The following is an 11,030-nucleotide window of genomic DNA, read 5'->3' as shown; positions in this document are numbered from 1 at the left end:
TGCCAGGAATCAAAGGTGAGTCAGCCACATGCAAGGCCAGCACCTTAGCCCCTGTACTAGCTCTCTGGCTGGCTTTTAAATATGCATTTGAATCTATAAACACCTACCATTTCTGAATGAAGGTACATAGGTCCTAGACATTACATCTTTTTTCACCAACTAAATAAGCCACATTTCACCAACAGTTTGAAATCAGCCATATTGACAGGCAAACCAGAGCTTCATTTTTCCCCATAAAGATTCTTGCTAATTACTTTTTGGACTGACATTGATTTCATCTTTGCCAAATACACTCCTAATTAATACTTTTGAATAGTTTTTGATGCTACCTGCATTAGGTTCAGGGCCCCAATTCATCCACCCAGATTGGTTTTGTAGAGAAATATTGTCTCTGAGTTTTTCTCTTCAAAGGCATTTTGGTACCAGGTACCGTGCTAGGCTTACTCTACCCAATAGTCCTTCCTATGTCCCTGAAAAGTGAATATTATCAGCAGTATTACACGTTAGGAAACTAAAGTTTAGAGGAAGAAAGTATTGACCACAGATCCAAGATCAGTTAGAGGCCAAGATAGAATTTGAACATCCTTTCATGTAACAAAAAACTCTGGACTCTTTCTCCAACAACATAATCTGCTATAAACACAAAGAGATATTTAATTACTATTTGTTGTGCTATTGGAACAAATATTAACTCTTTGTTGGAAAGAGTGGAGACCCAAGACTCTGAGATCATGTGAGAGGTATCTGTCATGGCATGTGTGCAGACAATGTTGGCACCAGCCTACTCTCCCCCAACATCAAAGGGAGCCCTGAAACACTTATGGTTAGAAGATTAAGTTTCATGAAAGTATTAAATTTATGTTTTTTGTGAACAGCATCACTGGGAGGCACCGTGGTTACAACTCTCTCATCTTGAAATAGACACAGACCAATTTCCCTTGCTGGTTGTTAGTCTGGCTCCCAATCATCTCCCCAGAGCTGGCAGAATTTCAATGACTCTAAAATTAATCTGTGGGGCAGAGAGTTTGTGCAGTGCCTAGAAATTGTCAGAGAGGAATTGATTTTGCTGTGTCTCAAAGTCAGTACCTAGATGAGAAGTGAGGAGGTCAAAGGTGAGGTTCCAGTTTTTGTCAGGTAAGTGGAGATGTTCAAGGGCAAATGGGCATACCGGTGTTTTGAAAAGGTCAACCATCATCCAGCTCTATATCCAATCTAGAGCAAGTCCTGACACACAATGGAGGGTTAGAAGCCTGAATAGAGTTTAGAAGACAGTATAGAGGTGGATATGGAGGGTTGTGGGGAAGGGGGGTTAGTAAGTTACTGAGAGTTGTTAAACAATCAAACAAAAAAAAGTGATCCAGAGAGTTTCTAGAGCAAGAAGAGGGTAAGAATGAGATCCCTGGGATAACCAACTTGGGATAACCACCTGGGATAACCAGATCACCTGGGACAGACCAGTGCAGAGAGATGGACATCCAGAGCATGGGAACCAAAAAGATACTTAGTCCAACCTGACGGATCTATGGAAGCTGGACAGAAGAGCAAAATCTGAGAGCTGCATTTAGACTGGTCTACAGGAATGATGTGGGGGCCTCTGGAAAAGCAACAGAAGAGAGACGGAGCCTGAAAACTCTCATGTAACATGGGGATTAGGGGAAAGATAATGGATAGGGTTACTTGGAGTCTTGAGCTCAGTGAGACAATGATGTGGAAAGGAAAGCCTTGTATACAACTTGCATGAAAATATGAGCGAGATGGAAATATCAACACGATAGTTCCATAGGGGCTGGAGCGATAGCACAGCATGTAGGGTGTTTGCCTTGCACCCAGCCAACATGGCTGACCTGAGTTCGATTCCTCCGCCCCTCTCGGAGAGCCCGGCAAGCTACCAAGAGTATCTCGTCTGCACAGCAAAGCCTGGCAAGCTCCCCGTGACATATTTGATGTGCCAAACACAGTAACAACAAAGTCTCACGATGGAGACGTTACTGGGCCCGCTAGAGCAAATCGATGAACAACGGGAGGACAGTGACAGTTTCCATAGGAGGTGTCCAGGCAAGATACAGGCAATAAAAGCAGAGGGAAAGTGTGGTGTGACTTTGTCATCAGACTATGAGAAGATGCTGGCATGCAGGACACTCCTTTGTCTATGCAGATGGTGGGGATAGCATCCTTAACTGCAAGTTAGAACCTGGGGAAAATTCATGCCCCCAAATTGGAAAATCGCTACATTACTATGATACAGATATTCAATGAAATATTTTATACTCATAAAACATAAGTTATGAAATTATGTGTCACATGGAACAAATGTTAAATGGAAGGGAGGAAGAATTACCAATACTTGATTTACAATTATTTTAAAGATAAAGATCTAGAATGTTAGTATCCACTGGGTTCATGTTTAGATATGGAGATTCTTTGAGTGCTTTTTCCTCTTTCTTTTCTACAAGTTTGTTGGATTTATTTTGCAAATAAAAAATAAAGCTAAGCGTGCATGTTCTCCATGATCATCTTGTCATGGTAATAATTCCTCTTCTTCTCTATTCATGTGTTTAGAATTAAGAGGCCCAGAAGTGCTATCTGGAAAGAAAAGGAAATGCTTCAAGTCACGAGATAAAGCCGTCCATTTACCTCATAATTTCATTCTCTTTCTCCTCTATAGGGCTTCGCCCTAGAGAATATGGAGGTTCCCAGGGAAAAAATACAATTTGTCAGAATGTCAACAAAACCTCTAGAAAAGCTTGTCTTTACAGAGAGCAGGTGGCAGAGGTGCCAGCCAGACCTAAGCTGGCATGTATTCCTTTGGACACTTTGCCTAATTTCAAGAATGCAATCAAGAACAGAGACTAGTGGGGGGAGAAGCCAAGAAAATAATAATGCATAACTAGATTGTATTCTTCATGCCTTATTCTTGTCTTGGTGAGATATGTAGGAAAACAACATGGAATCTCAACTTCCATAAAATGGGGTTAGTGATACTTGCTCACTGCTTTGGAAAATATCTTTAAAGAATATTGCATATAGGCATGAACTAGAGATATTGGCCGGTTCTGTTCCTAATCACAACATTATATAAGGCAAATATTACCATAAAGCAAGTCATACTAAAGTAACTACATATGAGACTAAAGACTACGTCCACGGTTGGAAGCTAACCACAAGTGGAAGTGGAGGACATTCAGAATAGAAAAGGGACCACTATGACTATAATGGTTGGAAATGATCACTCTAGACAAGAATTGAGTGCTAAGAGTAGGTAAAGAGATGTATATGATAACCTTTCATAAACTGTATTGCAAACAATAATACCCAGAAGGCAGACGGAGAGAAAGGGGAGAAAAAGAAAGAGGGAGCGAGAGAGGAGAGAGAGAGGAAAAAAGTGCCCGCCATAGACAAGCTTGGGGGAGAGTGGCGGGAGGGAAACTAGGGACATTAGTTGGTGGGGGAGGGGAAGTGTGCTGGTAAAGAGACAGGTGTTGAAACATTGTATGACTGAAACTTAATCATGAACAACTTTGTAACAGTGCATGTCACCTTGATTCCATAAAAATATTTTAGAAAGTTATACACAATTTTATAGGTTATTAAGTGAAGTTTATGTCTGAAAACCTGCACTTGCTTTAGTTAAATGTGACAAAGAGACACCAATGGAACATCATCTGTTGAAAAAGTGAAGCCAATAAGCTTGCTTGATGCAAGGTTGCCTTAAATTTTCAGTTTAGAAAAGAAAATACAGTATCTTTTGATGGTGGGAAACATACACTGGTGAAGGGATGGGTGATGGAACACCCTATGGCTGAAACCTAATCATGAACAACTATGTAACTGTGTGTTTCATGGTAGTTCCTTTTTTTTAATTTAAATAAAAATAAATAAATCCAATGTCTGCAAAATGCAATAAAGGGGCAATACAATGAGATCTGCTCATGGGTGTGTGTATTTTATGAATTATGTGTAGATACCTCAACATCTAGATATTGATCCATCCTCACGACTGTATAGCATACGCTATAGAATAGCACAGTCGGGGCTCAGCTTTTGTCCTGGGTGTTTGCCAACTAATACCACCCTGATGAAGAACATCAGCTCCTCGTTTCTCCCCTTCTTCCAGGACTTTCCAAGCTCCCTCTAACTATCCTTGTTCTGCTAATCAGGATGTGTACCCACTTGACAACATATGTCGGCCCAGTGGTCACACTGCCCTTTCCAGAATGTCTCTGTCTCTCTCTCATTTTTTTTTTTTTTGCTTTTTGGGTCACACCTGGCGATGCTCAGGGGTTACTCCTGGCTCTGCACTCATGAATTACTCCTGGCAGTGCTCAGAGGACCAATGGGATGGTGGGAATCAAACCCAGGTTGGTCGCGTGAAAGGCAAATGCCCTACCCACTGTGCTATCGCTCCAGCCCCCTCCAGAACTTGAACTTCTCTTGACTCAACTCTCCTGTGGTGATATCTGTCGGTGAAGGTTAGCTACTGCAGTAACTACCCTCAAGAACAGGGGATAGTGCCTAACAGAGACAGAATAAAGGAGATGTCCTCTGTATACACAACAGAATACCATTTAACTTTTCTTTTAAAAGATGAAACGTTGCCATTTTTAGGTGAATAAAAGAAATTCCAGGGGATCATGGAAAGTGATTGTCAAAGGAAAAAAGACAACTCTCAGTTGATGTCAACTATGTGTGTATACAAGAAAATGCTTTTTATAAGCAGACAAAAGAAAAACAAAACAATGCATGCTAACAGCAAAAACGTTACCTGAGGAGGAGAAGTGGGTGGGGTGGAGAAAGTGTAGAGAAAATAAAGAAGGAGGGCAGTGAGTGCTATTTTTGTTTCTGAAAAATAATTTTTTTATGTTTTAATACATCTTTTAAGAGAAAGGGGTCTGAAGAGCTAGTGCAGGGTATTTGCTTTTTTCAAAGCAGGCAATAATGATTCCAACACTGAACCACAAATGATCCCTCAAGTCACTACTGGGCAGTCACTCCTGAGCACAAAGCCAGATAAAGTCCCTCAGCACAACCAGGTGTGGCTACAAACAGCCCCCCTTCCAAATAAAATTTATTTTAAAAGAGGAGAAAAGGAGAAAGCAATCCCTGTTCCTGAGGGAAACCCTGACCAATGATGCACAGTCAAGCCCCGTGTCACCCAGTTAAATCTCTAAGGGAGAACCAGAGCATCTTTCTGCTCCAAAGAGGCTCCCATTAACTCTGGGCTGGATTTGAGAATCACTAGCCCCAAGATTTTCACTCACCTGGGATGAGCATTTGATAACATTGTGGCAACAAAGAGGTGAGAAGTCTTCTGGAAGGTGGGTCTTTGGGGTAATCTCTCTTGTTTTGTTCTTTAAAAGCCACATAAGGATATACCATAGTTGTTTTGTTGTTGTTGTTGTTTTGGGGTTTTGTTTGTGCTTTTTTGTTTTTTATCCAGTTGACTGTTCTCGGGCACTTGGGTTGTTTCCAGAAATCTGGCTATTGTGAATACTGCTGCAATGAGGATAAAAGTGCAGATGGTGTTTCTGCTGTGTGTTTTTGGGCCCCCAGAGTACATTCCCAGAGCGGTATTGCTGAGTCATATGGAAGCTCAATTTTCAGCTCATTGAAGAATGCCCATATTGTTTTCCAGATGGTATATTTACACAAAGGAATACTATGCAACTGTTACAAAAAATGAAGTTATGAAATTCACTTATAAATGGATGAACATAGACTCCTCAGAGTTCCAGTGCGCATGCCCACCCAGCTCCCCCACTTTCCTCCCCACAGGTGTGTCCTTCTATGTTCCCCCAGTCCTGTCCAGCCCCGTGATCCTGCTTGCCTGCCACCTGGACAGCAGCCCGAGGGCACTCCTCGGAGTTCCAGTGTGCATGCCCAGTCAGCCCCCACCTTTCCTCCGCTCAGGCCCTTGGGCCCAGGTTTGTGGACTAGCATCAGGACCGGCTGGGGTCATGGTCTCCACGTAGGGGCTTGGCCTCCTCAGAAGTGGGCGTGGCCTTCTCTGAAGCCACAGGTATATTTCCCACTCCCAGCACTCTCGACTCACATCCCAACCTCTATCACCTAATTCTTTGGAAAAAGTCCTGGCCACCTCAAACACAATGCGACAATAACCCACTGGCCTAGTCCAATTTCAACAAAGGCCAGTATGCAAGAAGCTGTTCAAGCCCAATATTAAAGAGCACCTCCTCCAACATGTTACTAGATGCCTATCATAAGCCACAGATTAATGTCTGAGAGGAAGGACAGATTCTAGAAGGAGAGAAGTTTGAGCACCATTGACCAACCTTATTCAGAATCCTTTCCCACAATAAGAGGGAACACTGCTAGTGACCCTCAAGGTTTTACCTCTATACAACCACAACAGCATGAAGAAACAGTGCAAATCTCCACTCTGAGGAGAGGACCAAGAAAACAGTCCCGAACCCTCAACAGGAGTTACCCACAAATACAATCTCTTCGATAAAGAATTCCAAGACAAAATGCTGAAGATGTTCAAGGAACTACTCAAATAATCAATGGAGCAGACACCCAGAATATTAAAGGAAGAAATGAAAGAAACAGTGTAATGGATAGTCGAGAAAATGCAGGAAAAAATGAGAGCAGATATAAGAAAGTTACAAAAAGAAGTGTCCCAAATAAAGGATTCAGTAGATGAAATTAAAATCTTAGTGGGTGCCCTCAACAGTAGAATGTCTATAGCTGAAGAAAGAATTAGTGATCTTGAAGATGAGCAACAGAAACCGTTCAGGCAACAACAAACAATGGGAAAAGACCTCAAAATAGCTCTACGGTGAATCAGAGAAGTAGGGGATGACTCCAAGAGGAACAACATTAGAATCACCGGAGTACCAGAAGGACAGGGAGGCAAGCCCAATGAAAAAGCCACAGCGAAAGAAATCTTTGCTGAAAAAGGTCCAGAGTTAAAGAATGCAGACATCCAGATCCAAGGAGCCAGAAAGGTACCAGCTAAAAGAAACCCTAAGAAAAATACTCCAAGGCATATCATAGTCAGTATGATAGATGCCGGGCTGGAGCAATAGCACAGCGGTAGGGCGTTCTCCTTACAAGCGGCCAACATGACCGACCCGAGTTCGATTCCTCCGCCCCTCCCGGAGAGCCTGGCAAGCTACCGAGAGTATTCGATATGCCAGACACAGTAACAACAAAGTCTCCAATGGAGACGTTACTGGGCCCGCTCGAGCAAATCGACGATCAACGGGAGGGCCTTTACCTTTTACCTTTATGATAGATGCCATGGATATAGACACAATACTGCAAGCAGTATGGTAAAAGAAGGAAATTACATACAAAGGAGCATTCCTTAAATTTACAGCAGACCTATCAGAGGAAACCCTCCACGCACGAAGACAATGGTGGGATATAGTGAAAAAACTCAATGATATGAACACCTCGCCAAGAATAATTTATCCGGCTAAACTCTCACTCAAACTCAATGGAACAATACACCATTTTATAGATAAACAACAACTCAGGAACTTCAGCAGCACCTGAACTGTCCTCCTGGTGTTCATCGATTTGCTCAAGCAGACCCAGTTAATGTCTCTATTGTGAGACTTTTTGTTACTGTGTTTGGCATATCGAATACATCAGGGGTAGCTTGCCAGGCTCTGCCGTGCGGGTGAGATACTCTTGGTAGCTTGCCAGGCTCTCCGAGAGGGGCAGAGGAATCGAACACAGGTCAGCCTGGTCAGCCGCATACAAGGCAAATGCCCTACCCATTGTGCTATCCCTCCAGGGGATAGTTCTCAGGAACTTCATAGACTCGAAACCAAACCTAAACAAGGAATAAAGGGGCTCCTGCAAGAAGGAAAACACCCATAAGCACAACAAACCCTTACAGAAAGATGGCACAAGACCCCATGACAGTAATCTCTCTCAATGTCAATGGTCTAAATGCACCAATCAAGAGACACAGAGTGGCAAAATGGATCCAGAAACTAAAACCAACATTCTGCTGCCTATAAGAAATTCATCTCAACAGTCAGAGCAAACACAGACTCAACGTTAAAAGATGGAAAACAGTCCTGCAAGCAAACAACTCCCTCAAAAAAGCTGGGGTGGCCATACTAGTATCCGACAACATAGATTTCAGGTTGAAAAAGATTAGAAGGGACGGCGAAGGCCATTTTCTATATATCAAAGGATATATACAACAGGAAGAAATCACACTCTTAAATGTATATGCACATAATTAGGGACCAGCTAAATACTTAAAAGAACTGCTAACATATTTTAAGGAGGACATTGCCAGCAATACAATAGTAGTCAGAGACATCAACATTGCCTTACCACCTCTGGATAGATAAACAAGAACAAAACTCAGCAAGAAAATACTGGTTTTGAAGAAATAGAAGAGAGAAGACTATACAGGGCTTTACACCCCAAAAAGAAAGAACACACATTCTTTCCCGGTGCACACAGAACATTCTCTAAAATAGACCACGTAAATAGACAAAACATAACTCAATTGAATCAGAAAGATAGAAATTGTATCAACTATCTTTTCAGACCACCATGTGCTGAAGATAGAAGCAAATCACACACAGACACGGAGAACTAAATCAAACACCTGGAAATTAAACAACTCAATGTTGAACAATGAGTAGGTCAGGAAGGAAGTCAAGGAGGAAATCATAAGATAACTGGAAACTAATGAGAATGAAGACACAAGCTACCAGAACCTATGGGACGCAGTTAAAACCATGTTAAAAGGAAAATTTATAGCCTTGCAAGCATTCCTTAGGAAGGAAGAAGGGGCCTACAAAGAGAACTTGACTTCACAGCTCAAGATCTTAGAAAAAGACCAACAGAAGAAACCCAAGCCCAGCCGAAGGAAAGAAATAATAAAACTTAAAGCAGAAATTAACGACATGGAAACCAAAAAACAATCCAAAAGGTCAATGAAATGAAGAGCTGGTTCTCTGAGAAAATAAACAAGATTGATTAAACCACTAACAAGACTCATAAAGAAGGAGAAAGTGAAAACCCTAATAAACCAGATCAGAAATGAAAAAGGGGACATCACAACAGAAACCAATGAAACTCAAAAGATCATCAGAGACTACTTTGAGAGTCTGTATTCCACGAAACAAGAGAACCTAGAAAAATAGATAAATTCCTGGATTTCTACAATCTCCCAAGACCGAGCCAAGAAGACTTGGAATGCCTGAATAGACCCATTCACATCAAGGACATCGAAAGAGCAATTAAAAGTCTTCCCAAGAATCTTATTGTCTTATTTCTACTTTGGACAAACTTGCAGGCTATCGAATGTAGCCTGCCCACAGGGCAGAGTCTGGCAAACTCCCCGTGGCGTACCAAATATGCCAAATACCAGTAACAATGATGGGTCTCATTCTCCTAAATAGCCTTGAATATAATCTCAGGGCTAGGATGAAAGAGACGTTACTGGGGCCTGCTCGAGACAATCGACGAATAACAGGATGATGAAATGAAAATGAAATGAAAAAATTCCCAAGAACAAAAGCCCAGGACCAGATGGATTCACTAGCGAATTCTTCCAAACATTTAAAGAAGACCTATTGCCAGTTCTCCTCAAGCTTTTCCTGGAAATTGAAAAAATAGGAACTCTCCTAAACAGTTTCTACGAGGCGCATATCTCCCTATTACCAAAAGCAAACAAAGACACCACTAACAAAGAAAATTGCAGGCAAATATCTCCGATGAACATGGATGCAAAGATCCTCAACAAAATATTAGCAAATAGAATCCAACAACTCATCAAAAAGATCATACACCATGACCAAGTGGGATTTATCCCGGGGATGCAAGGATGGTTTAACATTCGGAAATCAATCAACATAATCCATCATATCAACAAAAGTAAAGATAAAAACCATATGATCATATCAATAGATGCAGAGAAAGCATTTGACAAGATCCAGCACCCGTCTATGATGAAAACTCTCACCAAAATGGGCTTTGAAGGAACTTTCCTCAAGATAGTCAAAGCCATCTACAACAAGACTATGGCAAGCATTATTCTCAATGGGGAAAAACTAAAGACCTTCCTTTAAGATCAGGGACAAGACAAGGATGCCCATTCTCGCCACTTCTGTTCAATATAACACTGGAAGTACTCGCAATAGCAGTTAGGCAAGAAAAAGATATTAAGAGCATCCAGATAGGAAAGGAAGAAATGAAGCTCTCATTATTTGCAGATGATATGATACCATATCTAGAGAATCCTAAAGCCTCTTACCAAGAAACTCCTAAAAACAATATACTTATACAGTAAAGTCACAGGCTATAAAATTAATACCCCAAAATTCATGGCCTTCCTCTACACAAATAATGAGACAGATGAAAGAGACACGGAAAAAGAATCCTGTTCACAATTGTGCCCCAGAAAATCAAGTACCTCTGAATCAACCTAACTAAGGAGGTAAAGGACCTCTACAAAGAAAACTACAAAACACTACTCCACGAAATAAAAGAGAATATGAGGAAATGGAAACTTATCCCCTGTTCATGGGTAGGAAGAATTAACATTGTCAAAATGGCAATACTTCCCAAGGCACTGTAAAGATTCAAGGCGATCCCTATAAGGATACCCATGAAATTCTTCAAAAAAGTGGATCAAGCACTCCTAAATTCATTTGGAACAAAAAAACCCTCACAAATAGCTAAAGCAATTCTTGGGAAAAAGACGACGGGAGGCATCACCCTCCCCAACCTCAAACTCTACTACAAAGCAGTAACAATTAAAACAGCATGGTACTGGAACAAAGGCAGAGCCACAGACCATTGGAACAGGGTGGAATATCCCTATTACACACAACCTCAAATGTATGAACATTTAAGCTTTGATAAGGGAGCAAGAAAATTGAAGTAGAGCAAGGAAAGCCTCTTTAGCAAATGGTGCTGGCATAACTGGAAAACCACATGCAAAAACTGGGCTTAGACCTCGACTTAACTCCATGCACAAAAGTCCTATCAAAATGGATTAAAGACCTCGACATCAAATCAGACCAGAATCCATA

Source organism: Sorex fumeus, unplaced genomic scaffold, assembly GCF_029834395.1.
Source record: "Sorex fumeus unplaced genomic scaffold, SorFum_2.1 ptg000157l, whole genome shotgun sequence".
NCBI lineage: Eukaryota > Metazoa > Chordata > Mammalia > Eulipotyphla > Soricidae > Sorex > Sorex fumeus.
Note: the sequence above shows the minus strand (reverse complement) of the source record.